The 16,857-nt window shown below is 43.6% G+C and overlaps 1 protein-coding gene across 3 annotated transcripts in view; it reads left to right on the forward strand.

Moving 5' to 3' along the window:
• Positions 1 to 16,857, forward strand: part of C1QTNF7 (C1q and TNF related 7) — a 129,386-nt gene that overhangs the window by 35,891 nt on the left and 76,638 nt on the right. The window contains exon 1 of one of the 3 annotated variants that reach the window (XM_027545061.1): positions 12,319 to 12,586. The exons of the other annotated variants lie outside the window; for them this stretch is intronic. The gene's annotated coding sequence lies outside the window, so the exon portion shown is untranslated. Of the gene's footprint in view, positions 1 to 12,318; positions 12,587 to 16,857 lie in introns of those variants that run through there. 3 annotated transcript variants of the gene reach the window in all.

Genomic DNA, 16,857 nt, shown 5'->3' on the forward strand with positions numbered 1-16,857 from the left:
AACGTTATTCTTGCATTAGACCTAAAGAAAATGATATCCAGAGAGGTGTAAAGTGTGAAATGACATGCCTTTTCCTCAGAAGATCTCCATGTGAATTTTTCTCATGTGACAATGCCTGGCTCAGAAAAGACACCCAAAAATGATTTCAGACATTCCCCTTCTCTTTGCCCTCTTTGGCAAATGAAATTAGAAACGTAGTACCAGCTTTCTCTTGGAGTGCTTTAATATTTGCATTGCCTAATTGTTCTTGCTATGATCTAACTCGGGCTGCTGCTCTGGCCAGTGTGTCCATATCCCCAGCTTCTGGCAAACACCGCACTGCTGACTTTATTGGATCATGTCAGATCTTTTCCTGCTTGATATAGTCTCTCTTTTGAATTTTCTCTCCAGAGCTGTCATGATATTGTTTTCACTTGTAACTTCATCAGCTAAGACATAAATAGCCTTTGGTTGGATTTTTAATCAGCATCTTCTGATTGGCACTTAGTAGGAGTTCAATGTTATCTGTTAAACAAGTGAATCTCAGCTTCATCGTTTGCCAGCTGCGTGAGCTTGGGCGTTTCAAACCTGCCGTGATGAGAAAAAAGAAAGGCTTGCTTTGAGGTTGCTTACCATGCTTCAGCATTATAGTTGCAGTAGCTGATGACTGCAGCTCACAGCCAGGGAGTGCATACCATCACTCAGTCGTGTCTGACTCTTTGCGGCCCCATGGACTGTAACCTGCTCAGTTCCTCAGTCAATGGAATTTTCCAGGCAAAAATATTGGAGTGGGTGGGCAGTCCCTCCTCCAGGGGATCTTCCTGGCCCAGGAATCCAACCCGCATCACTTGCATCTCTTGTGTTGGCAGGCGGATTCTTTACCACTAGTGCCACCTGGGAAGAAGCAGGTAGTGAGGGAGGAAAATTCTTGCAAAAAAGATGATCAGCAGATAATGTCAAAGACAGGTACTATAGAATAGCATCCATGCTCTAACAAGGTTTGTTTTCTAGAATTTGTTAAAATTAACAGACAATCCTGAATTGTGATAACCTCACATATAGTAAATGCTAAAAAGTGACACAGGAGCTTCTCCAAATCCTACTTGGAGGTTTTGAGAGCATGCAGAACACCACGATGGAAAGAAACATTTTCCGGGCAAGCATCATTCTGTTGTATCAGCAGGCAAACACATAGGGTGCCTACAATAAAAGAAAATAACCAGAATGCTTATCTCATTGATGAATGCATGACAGATGCGTTAGGTTTGCATTATGGGAAGCAATTAAGCAACCTCTGTAGAATGGGTAAAGAATTTTTCCTTTGTCAAAAATTGTGTCTCTTGATTGTCAGTGAAAACCAAAGTTGGAGTAAATTTGGAAATCTGATATGTGGTCTCCTGGAGCTTTATCCGTATCAGAATGTAAAGTCACACCAGTGTAGTATGGGATTTCTATCTTTCTTGATACATTTAGGTATCTGGCCTCTCTTTACAATACATTCAGTGAAACGAATTTGGGACGCAGCAAGTAGGTGTTTGGCACCACATACAGCTTCATACGCACGGGGTATGAGTCATAACACAGCGTCTTTTCAAGGCATTTGTTAGGTAGCAAAGGGCAGCTCTCAAGAGATTTCTTTTTGTCTGGCAGCATAAACAACTGGAAATGTATTCATGTACTTAGAATCAAACAGACTTGGATTTGATTCCAGGTCTGCTATAGAATAAATATGCAACAGGAGGCATACTACTTAACACCACTGAGTTTTTTCCTTATCTTCAAAATGAAAATACTTAAATTGAACCAAGTGAATTTGCCATATTTGAAGTCAAGAGAAGTCAAATATTCATGATCTCATATGGTTCATCCTATACCTATGTCACAAGACCGAGTCCAGAATAGAAGACTAAGTCCCTGTAAGTTTATGAGTCACAACTCTACTGTTATATGCTACAGGCAGCCGACTCAGACTAGCTTTTGAAAAGGAAATATATATCAAATCACCAAAGTGTACACTGTAAATGTCTTTTGATTTTATTGGTCAATTATACATCAATAAAGCTAGAATGTCTTTAAAAGAGGAGAGAATGCATTCAATTCAGTTCAGTTCAGTCTCTCAGTCATGTCTGACTCTTTGCGACTCCATGAATCGCAGCACGCCAGGCCTCCCTGTCCATCACCAACTCCGAAAGTTCACGCAGAATCATGTCCATCGAGTCAGTGATGCCATCCAGCCATCTCATCTTCTGTCGTCCCCTTCTCCTCCTGCCCCCAATCCCTCCCAGCATCAGAGTCTTTTCCAATGAGTCAACTCTTTGCATGAGGTGGCCAAAGTACTGGAGTTTCAGCTTCAGCATCATTCCTTCCAAAGAAATCCCAGGGCTGATCTCCTTCAGAATGGACTTAGCTCATAAAATTGGACAATCTAGGAATGGTGTCAGCTTCAGGCATGGCAGGATCCAGGGCCTCAGAGGATGCTCATCAAAGCATCAAAGGATGCTCTGTATCCCCATTCTTTCTGCTGCTCCACTTCCTTCACATCTGTTGACTTTGTCATACATGATGGGCAGGATGACCAAAGATAGTCTTCACCAGAAGCAAAAAGAACTGTTCTCTCCCAAAGGTTGTCTTTCTTGTGTGACGTGTTTGACCCTCAACTAATCAACATTTCCATTGTGTCTGGTGCCAACTACTAGGCTTGGTCCAGCTTGGTTGGCTTTCTCACTTCCAGAGAGATGACAGGAGCAAAGGGACCCATACACGAAGCCTATTAGAGCCACAGAAGATAGGGAAGCAGCTCCCAAAGAACACTGGAGTGCTAGGCAGGCAGGGGAAGAAAGTATGTACAGCACTTAGTACAGACGCTGGCAAGCAGAAGACGTGCTAAAATTAACTGGAGAGTTTCCTACACTATAGTCAGAGACACAAGACAAAGTGACCAACTTTTCTCAATTTGCCCAGGACTTTCTTGGTATTAACACTCTAAATTTCACACCCTGGAAAATTCCTCAGGCCCAGGCAAAACATCTCAGTTCATCTAGACTATGCTTGGTTTAAAACAGAAAATCCCACATCTGGGGAATCTCTATAGTCCCAGGAAAACCTGCACAGCTGGTCACCCTGCTCCAAGATGGCACTTGTAAAGTATAAATCTTAGCTGCAGTTGAGGTCTTGTTGGTACTACACAGTGGAATACGGCCTGCATGCGTGCATGCTCACTCACTCAGTCGTGTTCAACTCTTTGGAACTCCATGGACTGTAGCCCATCAGGTTCCCCTGTCCATGGAATTTTCCAAGCAAGAATAGTGGAGTGAGTTGCCATGCCCTCCTCCAGGGGATCTTCCTGACCCAGGGCTCGAACCTGAGTCTCCTGTATTACAGATGGTCTCCTGAATTGCAGATGGTCTCCTGAATTGCAGATGGTCTCCTGCACTGTAGGCAAATTCTTTACCGTCTGAGCCACCAGGGAAGCCCTGTTAGGTCAGTTGATTAGTTTCTTGCATCAATAGAAGAATGATGTGCGTGGTACATCCAAAACCATCGAAACTGTAGGTAGATAGTCCCATGGAAAAATGCAACTTTAAATTTTATTTAAAGTTACAGGATCTGCCCCCTTTTCTTTGCCTTCCCCTTCTGCTTTCTTCATTTTCTTTTAGTGCTTTTCTTTCCCCCTTTCCTCTTCCCTTTCTTTCTTTCCTTTTTGCCATCTTCCTTCTTTCTGATCTTCCTCCCTTCTATCTCTTATTTTCTGCTTTTTCTTTTCCTTTCTTGTTTGGCAATATAGTCACCTTTCAAATAACATGTGATTTAGATTTTGCTTCTGATCTTCAAAGGAGCTGCTGTGTTGTTTGACTGAAACACGCCAGCCTCGGTAAATACATTTATTGTGGTTAATCCACTAAGTGGAAACTTCACTGTTGATTAGGACAAGAAGTGCATGTGCACTTACCGTGGACTGGCTTAGACAGCATGGTCAGGATGCTGGATGTGAAGAATGAAAAAACCAGGGGTGGGGGAAGCAAAGCAAAGCAGAGGGTGACGCTTGTGAAATAAGGAGCTTGAGATTGAATTCTTTCAAGCGACAATTTGGTTTATCTGTTTACACAGGGGTTACATCTACCACTAATGGAAATTGCTGAGATTTGGAAACTCTTTCTTCTTTCAAATCAATATTATCATTAATTAAGCAATGTAAAACAGGAAATCCTTCTTGGTTACAAAATATGCTTTGAAGCCAGGCCTGCATTTGAATGTCTTCAATCAAAATCTTAAAAGTAAGCTTAGGAAGAAAGCAGTCTAGTCTTTGAAGGAGAGCTATCATTGGGGAAAACAGAGCCTTCTCAATTAAACTTTGGCAAGGAATGAGAGTTTTGTTGCCCTTATTAAAGTGCTGAGGTTCTAAAGAATTAACTCCAATTTTGGAAGCAAATCCAAATGGTCCCTTGTGACAGGGCTTCCACCTACAGATCAGGATCATAGCCTTGGGACTTCCACTACATTTGGGTTTTCCAGATAACAGGCTTCACATCACTTTCACAATTGTTGTCATTATGTAGTACCACTTGTACCATTTATTTACAAAACATTTTCCTACAATTTTACTTTTTAAATTAGTTAGAATAAGATGATGTAGCCAATGCAGTTCATTAGGGCTCGTGCACAGCAGCGTCCACTTAAGGCTTTCTTATCTCTCCTTGCTATTCTTTGAACTCTGCATTCAGATGGGCCTATCCATTCTTTTCTCCTTTGCCTTTCACTTCTCTTCTTTTCTCAGCTATTTAGGAGCTAAAAATGCATTGCAGTAAATGACGTAATGTGACAATTACTGGGCAAAGACAATGGATAGAAAAACAGGCAGTAAAAACTACCATTGAGCAATACCTTTTTCTGGAGTATGGTTACTTTGCAAGGTTGTGTTACAGGGAGCCCAGCCTGGTGCTCTGCGATGACCTAGAGGGGTGAAATGGTGGGGCGGGAGGGAGGTTCAAGAGGGAGGGGATATAATTATATGTATATAACTGACTCACATTGTTATAAAATGAAACAAACACTACATTGTACAGCAATTATCCTCCAATTAAAAAATTAATCAATTAAAAATATATTAATTTCTGGTGTATAGTAAAGTGGTTCAGTTTCATATATATACATATATATAGTGAACAGAGATGCTATGAATATAAGGGTGCATGTATCTTTTAGATTTATAGTTTTGTATGGACACATGCAAGAAGTGGGGTTGCTAGACCATATTTTTAGTTTTCTGAGGACCTCTATACAGTTTTCCACAGTGGCTGCACCAACGTGCATTCCCACCAACAGCGTAGGAGCATTGCCTTTTCCCACACCCTATCCAGTGTTTGTTATTTGTAGACTTTTTAATTATGACCATTCTGACCAGTGTGAGGTGGTACTCCAAGGAACAACATTTTAGTTGACTAAATGAATAAACATAATGGAATGTAAGAAATAAAACTTAACCACAAGGCTTTAAATATGAAATAACACCAGAAAATTATCCATCAAACCAATCACAACCAATTGGGAAAAATCACTCCAGGTAGGAATTTAGGATGAGAAACTCAAGTCTTAAACAATCACTGGAAGACTGTAGAGAATATATATGTAGGGTCAAATTTCACTGGTGGCTCAAACGGTAAAGCATCTGCCTACAACTCGGGAGACCCAGGTTCAATCCCTGGGTTGGGAAGATCTCCTAGACAAGGAAATGGCCAACCACTCCAATATTCTTGCCTGGAAAATCCCATGGACGGAGGAGCCTGGCAGGCTACAGTCCATGGGGTCACAAAGAGTCGGACACAACTGAGCGACTCCACTTTCACTTTCATGCAATATGGAAACGAATCCATGAGAAAAACTATGCTCTGAAAATGTTCTGTAGTCTGGTGAATATTGCACTGATGCCAATTTCCAGTTGTGATATCCTATTACAGTGATGTATGACGTCCTTGGGCTTCCCACGTGGCTCAGTGGGTAAAGAATCCACCTGCAATGCAGGAGATGCAGGAGCTGCAGGTTCAATCCCTGGGTTTGGAAGATCCCCTGGAGGAGGGCATGGCAACCCACTCCAGTATTCTTGCCGGAGAATCCCCATGGACAGAGGAACCTGGTGGGCTACAAGGTTGCAAAGGGTAAGACATGACTCAGCAATTGAGCACGTATGCACGCAAGATGTCCCTATTGAGGGAGGCTGGTTTTTGTTTTATTTGGGTTTTTATGCAGCTTTTTCCCTAACTTCCTCTGAATTAAAATCATCATTGTAAATGATTGCTTTACATTAGTTATTTATCATAACATTGATTATTACATAGTATGTTAGTTATAGTACATACACTGATTTGTGTATAATTATTTCTAAATAAAAAACATTTTTTTGCAAGGGGGCTGTGGAACCAGCTTGGAGAAAGAACATGCTGTTGTGCTGGAAACCCAGAAGGGCAGGATTGCTAAGAAGCCACGCTGCTGTATGAGTAGAGAGGTCCAGGGGCAGACGATGCCAAGCTGAAAGCACGCATCCCAGACCACTGATATTTATAATAACAGATACCACAGATCCATAGATTTACAATCTAGTCTTTGCAAAGGGGATTAGAAAAAGGAAATTAGACAAAATTTTCAGTTTATAAATAAAATAAATTCATAAATAATTCAAGTTCCCAGCATAGTTTCTTGGTATCTCTTCTAAGGTATCTTCACCCAAAAGAATTTATAGTAAGCAAGTTTTCATAGGATTTTTCCAGTTTATAAAACAATTCCACATGAACGCTTTTATTCACCCACCAAACCATGCTAAAATAGAAATAGATAAAATGAAAACACTGAATATTCATCTAACTCTTTCATTTGCATTATCACATTTCCATGCAACTCACCAGTAAAAGTGTGCATTTCGTAGTTCTCTAAAGAAAAAGCACCATCTTTTCATGTCTTGGTATATATGGCTTCTTTAGCTGTTACAAATTTCTCCTGGGGGGCCCTGTGCCTCTTCATACTCTGTTCCACCAAGATATTGCTTCCTCCTTTTCCTGAAAGAGACTGAGTCTGATAAGATATAAACAGGCATCCCCAGACGTGCTGCCCTTGGGAAAGGCCAGAGTTGACCAGCACACCAAGATCTGTTCCTCAGCCGCCTGTCCCTGCTCTAAGGACTTAATCCTTGGTCAGCCAAATCTAGCATCCCCATGCAAAATAAAAAGGAGAAGAATAAAGTTGGTGGTAGGCAGAGGACTTAATAAAGGTCCCAGTTAGAAGGAGCTCTCTCTCAGGCATATTTATGCCCGTCACACAATTGTAAATGAATCTGGTAGCTTATTTCTACCATTAACTTTCCTTGAGTCACCTTTTCCTCCCCTGTAGGTCTTCATGTCAGTGTTCTGATGGCCACAGATATTTCAGGGGGCAAAACCTTGCTGCTCTCAGGGACTTTACAGACCAGTAGGAAGACAAACTTCAGATTATCTTAGAACTACTACATCTATGAAGCAACATTTATGAAGTTTTACAAAAGGAAAAAAAAAACCATGAAAGGGCAATTTAGGATAATAAACAAGAGAGAGTAAGGGAGAGCTAAGGCAAACTTTATTTTTTGGGCTCCAAAATCACTGCGGACGGTGACTGCAGCCATGAAATTAAAAGACGCTTACTCCTTGGAAGAAAAGTTATGACCAACCTAGATAGCATATTGAAAAGCAGAGACATTACTTTGCCAACAAAGATCCGTCTAGTCAAGGCTATGGTTTTTCCAGTGGTCATGTATGGATGTGAGAGTTGAACTGTGAAGAAAGCTGAGTGCTGAAGAACTGATGCTTTTGAACTGTAGTGTTGGAGAAGACTCTTGAGAGTCCCTTGGACTGCAAGGAGATCCAGCCAGTCCATTCTGAAGGAGATCAGCCCTGGGATTTCTTTGGAAGGAATGATGCTAAAGCTGAAACTCCAGTACTTTGGCCACCTCATGCGAAGAGTTGACTCATTGGAAAAAACTCTGATGCTGGGAGGGATTGGGGGCAGGAGGAGAAGGGGACGACAGAGGATGAGATGGCTGGATGGCATCACTGACTCAATGGACGTGAGTCTGAGTGAACTCCGGGAGTTGGTGATGGACAGGGAGGCCTGGTGTGCTGCGATTCATGGGGTCGCAAAGAGTCGGACACGACTGAGCGACTGAACCGAACTGAACTGAAGGCAGGTGAAGGGCAAGTCAAAGAAAGCGTCCTTGAGGGAGGAACACAAGTTGACTTTGAAATGATGAGGGAAAAATGTATCAATCTAGGGACTTCCCTGGTGGTCCAGTATTTAAGCCTCTGCACTCTCAGTGCAGAGGACAGGTTCAATCCCTGGTCAGGGAACTGGATCCTGCATCCACCAACTAAGACCTGGTGCAGCCAGTATCAACATAAAGGAGGCTGAGAAGAAAGAGCGAGAACCTTCTGGGCAGGCTTTCCAGAGCTGTCAGTCTAAACTCCATGGGGACCCCAAGGGAATCCTCAGAGCTGCCTCTCCACTGTTGTCCTTCACAGAGTGCTGTGGGTGGCAATGTCATCTTTCTAGGCAACTGAGCTGGGAACTAGCAAGAAGGAGAAATGGAGGTTCATGGCTCTGAATCAAGGAGAGAAAAGGAGATGGAGGCAGAATGTGTCATGGAAAGAGCAGGGCTTTGGTTACCAGAGTTCACACTTGGACACGGCCAGCTTCTTAGCTTTGTGACCTTGGAAAAGGTGCTCTGACATAGTTGTGAGGGTTGACTGAGAATAGAAATAAGCAGGACACTGTATCCAGTGCTGAAAAAACTTGTACAATGTGAGAGTTGCAAGTTAAGCTTTATGTGGGACAAAATGAAAACTGAAGCCCAGGAGACACTGTTTCAGACAGCTCTGAGAAACTGCTCTGAGGAGGTGAGGGGAGGAGTTAGGACATATAAGAGTTTTGCAACAAAGAGTAAATAGTTGGAAACATCCAAAGATACCTTTGATTAATCTGAAACCAGATATGTCAAGTTAAAGAATTTAGTGCTTTTCTATGTATGGGAAGATGCAGGAGTCTGGACTCACTGAAATCATTCCTTGGATATTCACCTCAGTTATCTGGGGCCAGTATCCTGTATCTTGGCATCCTGAGTTCCCTCAGGGCTCACCAGCTCCCTCTGATGATGGTGACATCCTTGTTTACTGATATGGCAGGAAATATTTTATTTCTCACCAGTAAGGATTCATTAAATGTTCGCTCTCTTCTCTCACTTTCTCCAGGTTCCATATGCACTAAATATACCCCCTGCCTTGCAATTTACACACTGAAGCCCTAACCTCCAATGTGGCTGTATCTGGTGTATCTAGAGATAGGTCTTTAGGGGGTAATTAAGGTTAAATGAGGTCATAAGGGCTGGATAGGGGGGCTGATCCAAAAGTACCATGGCCTTATAAAAGAGAAAGAGAGAGAAAGGTTTCTCCTTTGTGAGCAGACACAGGAAGAGGCAGCCATCTTCAACTACGGTTGGGTTCCCATGAGAACCTGACCACGCAGGCACCTTGATCTCAAGTTTCCAGCCTCTTGAGCTGGAATGTCAATTGTCTATTGACATTGTCAGTTGCTGGACTTCCCGTGTAGTCCAGAGTTAAGAGTCCACCTGCCAATGCAGGGGACACAGGTTCGATCCCTAGACTGGAAAGATCCCAAATGCCTCGGAGCAACTAAGCTTGAGCACCACAGCTGCTGAAGCCAGTACACTCAAAGCCCAGGCTCTGTAACAAGAGAAGCCACCCCAACGAGAAGCCCATGCATTGCAACTAGAGAGCAGGCCATGCTTGTCACAGCTAGAGAAAGCCAGCACACAGCAACGAAAACCCCGTGGAGCCAAAAATAAATTAATAAAGAAAATAGTTTTAAATTCTGTTGTTGAAGCCACTAGCCTATGAAATTTTGTTATGGCAGCCAAAGCCAACTAAAACAAGTCTCCATTAGAAACTTGCTCTTAACAGATCATCAAGTGCAAATCATAACTGCAATGACATCCAACGAATGGATTTATGAAAGGGCAAAAGAAGTGAGTGTAGCCATTAAACTTGAGCTGGCTTCAGGCTTGAGCATTTTCAAAGGTAAACATGAAAGTGAAGGTCACTCAGTCGTGTCCTACTCTTTTCAACCCCATGACTGTATGTTCATGGAATTCTCCAGGCCAGAATACTGGAGTGGGTAGCCTTTCCTGTCTCCAGGGGATCTTCCAAATCCAGGGATCAAACCCAGGTCTCCCTCATTGCAAGCAGATTCTTTACCAGCTGAGCCACAAGGGAAGCCTCAATTCATTTGGTATTTGGATATGATGACTTCCAAAATAAAGACCTAATCTGGGTCAAGATTACAGATGATGCTTTCCTATGTGGTTGAGCAGAAATGTTTTCTCCTTTTTTTTATTCTTACTGTTGCATGTGAAATGGAAAGACACTTAGACTCTAAGGAAACAAGTAGTGGCCAGCATGGAGAAACAAGCATCAAGAGATGGGACGATGGGGGGAAAGGAGAAATATGCTCCTTAAAAGGAGAAAAACAAAAAGTCAAGGACCTGGGATCCCAGGCACTAAGAAGTGTGAACTGATCCCACAGATGAATGGGACATGACTGCAGGACCACACCATTGTCAAGGTGTTCTCTGTAAAGTGCTGTGTTGGACGCTGGCAAACACTGCTTTCCAATTTCAAAGCCTGCACAGGCTGACATGTAGCAGCTCAGTGAGGACCTCATTTGAATCTCACCACAGCCTACAGAGGTGAGCACGGCAGAGAGGTATCCTGTCCTCAGGGATGGAACTATGGTTTGGAATATTTAAATGAGGTTCCATCGGCTAATATGGCTTCCAGGGTGGCTTGGTGGTAAAGAATCTGCCTACCAAGCAGGATGTGTGGGTTGGATCCCTGGGTTGAGAAGATCCCCCCAAGAAGGAAATGGCAACCCATTCCTAGTATTCTTTCCTGGGAAATTCCATGGACAGAGGAGCCTGGCAGGCTACAATCCATGTGGTCGTAAAGGGTCAGACATAACTTAGCAACTAAACCACCACCACCACCACCCCTGGCTGGCAAGTGTATAGGCAGTGGCCAGGCCCTGCTTTTCTGATTTCAGAACCAGTGTCGTGTCCACGGCAAATGTTAAACTTTGCTCCACCTTGTCGTCTGATCTTGACCTGATTTTCTGAATCGAAAGTTTTCTCCATGCTCCATCCCATTTTCCAACCTATATTCTCCTCCCTCCAAGTCACTCGATGACTTCTTCTAGCACAAAAAGTAATTTTGGTGGAACATGAGCATCACAAGAAGAGAAGCATGTAATGTGAGCCAGGTTGGTAAAAATCCATCATATAGTGTAATTGCTTTCTTCCTTGATGAAGCTTATTCACAGTGATCACCATACTACTGGGTTGACCAAAAGGTTCATTCAGATTTTTCTGTAAGATGTTATAGAAAAACCTGAACAAAACTTTTCGCCAGACCAACATATGACCAAGCAGGGAGAGCTGTTATTAGGATCCCCATTTTATAGCTGGGAAAACTGAGACACAGAAGAACTAAGGACAGAAGTATCCAGTGACGTGTGCTAAACATCAAGAAAGTGAAAAAAAGTGAAAACGCTGGTCATTCAGTGGTGTCTGACTCTTCAAGACCCTGTGGACTGTAGCCTGCCAGGCTCCCCTGTCCATGGAATTCTCCAGACAGATTCTCCAGTCTCCATGGTGGCTTTGAAGGTAAAGAATCTGCCTGCAATGTGGGAGACCCAGGTTTGATCCCTGTGTTGGGAAGATCCCCTGGAGAAGTGAATCGCTAATCACTCCAATATTCTTGCCTGGAGGATTCCATAGTCAGAGGAGTCTGGTGGGCTACAGTCCATGGAGTCTCATAGTAAACATCAAGAGCCAGATTTCAAACCTTTGTGTCTGTCTTCACCTCCAAACAGGGGACAGAGCTCTGGTTTGACCACCAGGAAGTCCTTTGGTTCCAATCCATCCCCTCACCACCTGTGTGGTCCTAGTTTAGACTTGTTACCCCCCGACTTGATCTCCTGCCTCTGTAAACCGAAAGGGCTGGGTGGCCTGGTCTCCAAGAGCAATCTCTAAAGAGGTTTGTGAGAAAACAGTCACCACCTGCCCTGAAGACCTGTCAAAGGTGCCCTGGTTTTTCCCCAGCAAGAAACATGAGACACCGTTTCACTTGAATTTTGCATTGTAGAGCAAATATCGTCCGGACTCTGTGCTATTTCTCAAGTGCGATTCGGGGAGTGAGCCAACGGAGAGAGGAGGAGATTTGTTTTTGTTTGTGAGGTTCACAAACCCTTCTTTCAGGCTCAGTCAAACCATTGGGAGGTCTGTGTAGGCCGCGGCATCTCCGCATTGTGTGGGGCTGGCTGGTCTCTCTCCCCCTCTGCCTCTGCTCAAAGTCTGGGAAGATGCTTTGGAAATAAACCAGGAAATTACTTATCAATCTAAAGCCCCAAAGAGCTATGCGTCCTCCTCACTGCCAACGGGAAGAGGATTTCACAGGAAAGTTCCACATCTGTGTGCAGTAGAGTTCAAAGACACCGGCTGCCGGAAGGTCTTGCGAGGGATGTAAGTACAGCGTCCGCTCTTGAGATTGAAATGAACAACTGTAGGCTTTTTTCTCCCAGAGATGAGTCTTTTTTGGCTCGCGCGGGTATTCCTCTTTCTCTGCTCTACTCTGAGGGTGAGGGGGTGTTTACTGACCCAGACTTACTCAATGACACATCTCCTCTGAGGGCTGCTCCTGCGGAACAGAAGAAAGTAAGCAAAAGTCGTCAGAACCGGCTTTGCTGGGTTTATTTTGCAAAAAGCCCTGACTGGGTAGACACCCTCCCTCGTGGTTATAGATCCACAAACAAGAGGAGTGTGAGATGCATGTGCACACTTGTGGAACGAATGGAAGGGGCTCCATTGCCTCCCCAGGAACACAAAATTGTCACTGCCTCTGAGCCTAAATAATTCGAGTGAAAGGTGTTCCCTTTGTGTTGTAGGCTTTCGAGTACAGGAGAAAGGAAACATTAGCGTTCTTCTTCTCCTGTGGAGATTGCCTTGTGGCCGTATAAACTGTGAGCTCAATTTATGTTTGCAGTCAAATGCTCTACCACTGAGCCGATACCCCCCTCAGTTTATCTTGGGCTAAGGGTACTGATTTATTTACTTTTATTTGTGTATTTACTTTTATTACTAAAATTAATATTAAATGCATTATTATTTATTTTATTAAATAAATGTGCCTGTCCCTGCACGCGGCTGTAGGGGAGATAATACATTCATTGCAATATACGAATGTAAATATCTAGATGGTGTTGGTAAAACTATGGGTTTGTATAAATGGTATTTGCATGAATGGATCACGTAGTTTCATAAATAACACATGGCCCTAGAGCATGTGTCTTTTACGAGTATTTTCAATCAGACTGTGGTTAAGATCTGGGAAGTCATTGCCAGCATGTAGTTCTTTTAAAAGAAATAGCTCTGTTCTGATGGACTTCTGTGCCATGAGTCCCCCTGGCTTTCTCCGGGACCTCGTGTCCTTTTCCAGGGTCCCTCATCAAGAACCCCATGGCTGCAGGAACACATGTGGTGCAGGGAGTCGTGAGATGGAAGGCTGCACGCTTGGAATGTGAAAGGAAATTCTTCAAATATGGGGAACCATGTACTGAGCCTTTGCCCTGCGTTTGGCACGCTGCTTGCCATGTGTCTCGTGGTCTGTGGAGCAGGTGGCTCTGGTGAAAAGCGGTGTGTTTGGAACCAGAGCACTTGGCAACTTGTCCCCAGTTAGCCTCTGTGTGACCCAGTGTCAGTTATCTAACTCCTCTGTGCCTCGATGTCCTGTCCATAAAATAAAGGTAATGACAGTGGGAAACCCAAGTTTTACACCTGGATCAAAGGAAGATCCCCTGGAGAAGGGAATGGCAACCCACCCCCATATTCTTGCTTGGAAAATTCCATTGACAGAAACCTTGGCAGGCAATGGTCCATGGGGTTGCAAAGAGTCGGGCATGACTGAGCGACTAACCCTAACTGATTAATTAATTAGCAGCGTTCATGTGAAGCTTGAGAATTAACGGAAGTCATGTTTTCATCTGTCATACATAAGCCACTGTTCTGTTGTTGTTCAGTCGCTCAGTTGTGTCCAGATCTTTTTGACCCCATGGATTGTAGCCCGCCAGGCTCCTCTGTCCATGGGATTCTACAGGCAAGGATACTGGGGTAGATAGATCCCTCTTCCAGGGGATCTTCCCAACCCAGGGATCGAACCCAGGTCTCCTGCATTGCAGGCAGATTCTTTACCAGCTGAGCCACCAGGGAAGCCCAGTGAAGGATGGTAATGGTTATCCTCTAGAAGGCCCTCTCTGTTAACTAATAGGCCCTTTAGTTAGTATTAACTAAAGCAGGTCCTATTAACTAAAGCAGGTCCCAGGTCCCTGTGTTAATAGTTCTTCGGAGGGTTTGGATGTGCATCAAATCTCAGTTGCTGTCCTCAACATGTTTTGTAAACTGGACAAAAATGGATCACCACATCTCATACAAACTTCACCTGAAGAAGGTGAAAAGTTCTGTTAAGGACACGAGAGCTCTTTTCCCCATTCAAATTTATGGATTACCCTGTGGTCAGAATCAATGTTATTTCAGAGCTATTTACTGTCTTGTTTCTGTCCCAGTGTTTTCCTCATCTCTTGGCACACGTCACCTTCTAAGTCGTGACCATCTGAACTGCTTGTCATCAGCCCCTCTGATTGCATCAGTCTCCGATGATTAGCAGAAGATACATTTCTTTCCCTTTGGAGGCTTTTTGTCAGTACAAGTCAGTACCACTTGGTGGAATTCACCACCATATTCGAGTAGCATGAGCTGTGTCCATAATATGAGAAAATGATTCAATCAGCTTTACACAGAGAACCAGCAACATAGAATGTTTACTGTGCTGAATAAAGTATCATCAGATCGATTCCTCTGGAGACTAAGGCAGTGCAGAAAGACACAAGCCAACAACAGAGGGGTGTCATAACCCAGTCTGCGCGCTTCAGAGGCCTCAGAAAGAGGCCGCACAGGGCATGGGAGAACAGGAACCACTGAACATTGAAAATGATTTCTGGTGATGGCAAACTTCAGGGTGTGGAGCGACATATCCCTGGCTTTGTATTCTGGCTTCACCACTTTCTAATGCCAAGACTCGCTGGTGTGTCTCCTCTCAAGAGTGTACAACAGACATAAACATCTCAGCATAGAACCCAGCATAGTAGGTGCTCAATGACCAGGGGTTCCTTTCCTCTCCATTGTGGTCCATTCAAGCCACAAATATTTATTGAGCATTTCAGTTCAGTTCAGTTCAGCTCAGTCACTCAGTCATGTCCGACTCTTTGTGACCCCATGAACCGCAGCACGCCAGGCCTCCCTGTCCATCACCAACTCCCGGAGTCCACTGTCCATTGAGTCGGTGATGCCATCCAACCATCTCATCCTCTGTCGTCCCCTTCTCCTCCTGCCCTCAATCTTTCCCAGCATCAGGGTCTTTTCAAATGAGTCAGCTCTTCTCATCAGGTGGCCAAAGTATTGGAGTTTCAGCTTCAGCATCAGTCCTTCCAATGAACACCCAGGACTGATGTCCTTTAGGATGGACTGGTTGGATCTCCTATTGAGCACTTACTATGTGCCAAGTATTATTGTAGATAGAACAGTAAACAAGAGCCTAAGCCTATGCCTCCATATCTTTAGACGAGGAGACAACAGAATGACAAATCATAATGTAATTTGGGAAACTGAAAAGTGCTATGAAAAAAATAAAATCTGATCATGAGACAGAGTGACTAGCAAGGGCAGAAATGGGGGTATTTCTTCACCTAAGGTGGTCAGGCATTGCCTCACTGCGGAAGTGGTAGTTAGCATAGTCTGGAATCATAAGGAAAACACCAAAGCCGTGGTTAGGCCACTAACTCACCATGTGACACTACACAAGTCACTGAAACTTGTTAGGTCTGGGCTTCATGACCTATGAACTGCAGAGCTGGAGGAAACCTACGGGGCTTCTGTTAGTCCTGAAAGTGTCTTTTGTCATTTCCTTTCCTTGTCTTGGGATCCTATGCCATGAGTAATGGTATGAAAAAAGAAAAAGTCCTTGAACTAAACTATACTCCAGTTATTTCATTCTTTCATTCCATCTCCAGGGGATTTTTTCAAAAAGTTTTTCCTAACATAGATAAATGAGTAGGTCCTCAATGAATGAAGATTAATTAATGATTCTTTTCATAAAGCTCAAATCATCACAATTCCTAGGGATTACATTGCTGGAAAAGACGAGAACCACCGTATGGCAGATTTTTGGGGATGAATTTTGTAGCTTCCCAATGACTTCATGTGTGGCTTCGAGTCTGAAATCGCACATATGTCAGTGCAGCCAAGATGCGAAGCTGCCAGAAGTTGGCTGATCCAACGCTCTACTAGCCAAGAGTCATGTGCATGGCTTTAAAAAACAATGCCTGGTCTGAAACATTTCCTTTCTTAAAATGGTGCAGCAGATCTCCTGTGGGGCTGAGATGGCATCCATCCAAAGTCAAGGTCACAGTGCAGATAACCTGTACCCGAGGAGTCTTTGTCTCTAAATTCGCCAAATATTTGTGGCCAGAGTATTCTTGGCTGTAATGATCCAGATGACTGTCTAATTACTCCACTTTACTGTGAGCACCACGGAGTAAAGCCCAATCATGGGTCAACAGCTTAGAACGAGAGTTTTGTGTTCATGGCTAAAATGTACAAGTCAATATTTTCAATTCTCAAATGCTGATATTTGGCACTTAATTTATAAAATTGTGACCTCTCCAAATTGCAAACACATTTTT

Source organism: Bos indicus x Bos taurus, chromosome 6 (genome assembly GCF_003369695.1).
Source record: "Bos indicus x Bos taurus breed Angus x Brahman F1 hybrid chromosome 6, Bos_hybrid_MaternalHap_v2.0, whole genome shotgun sequence".
Classification (NCBI taxonomy): Eukaryota; Metazoa; Chordata; class Mammalia; order Artiodactyla; family Bovidae; genus Bos; species Bos indicus x Bos taurus.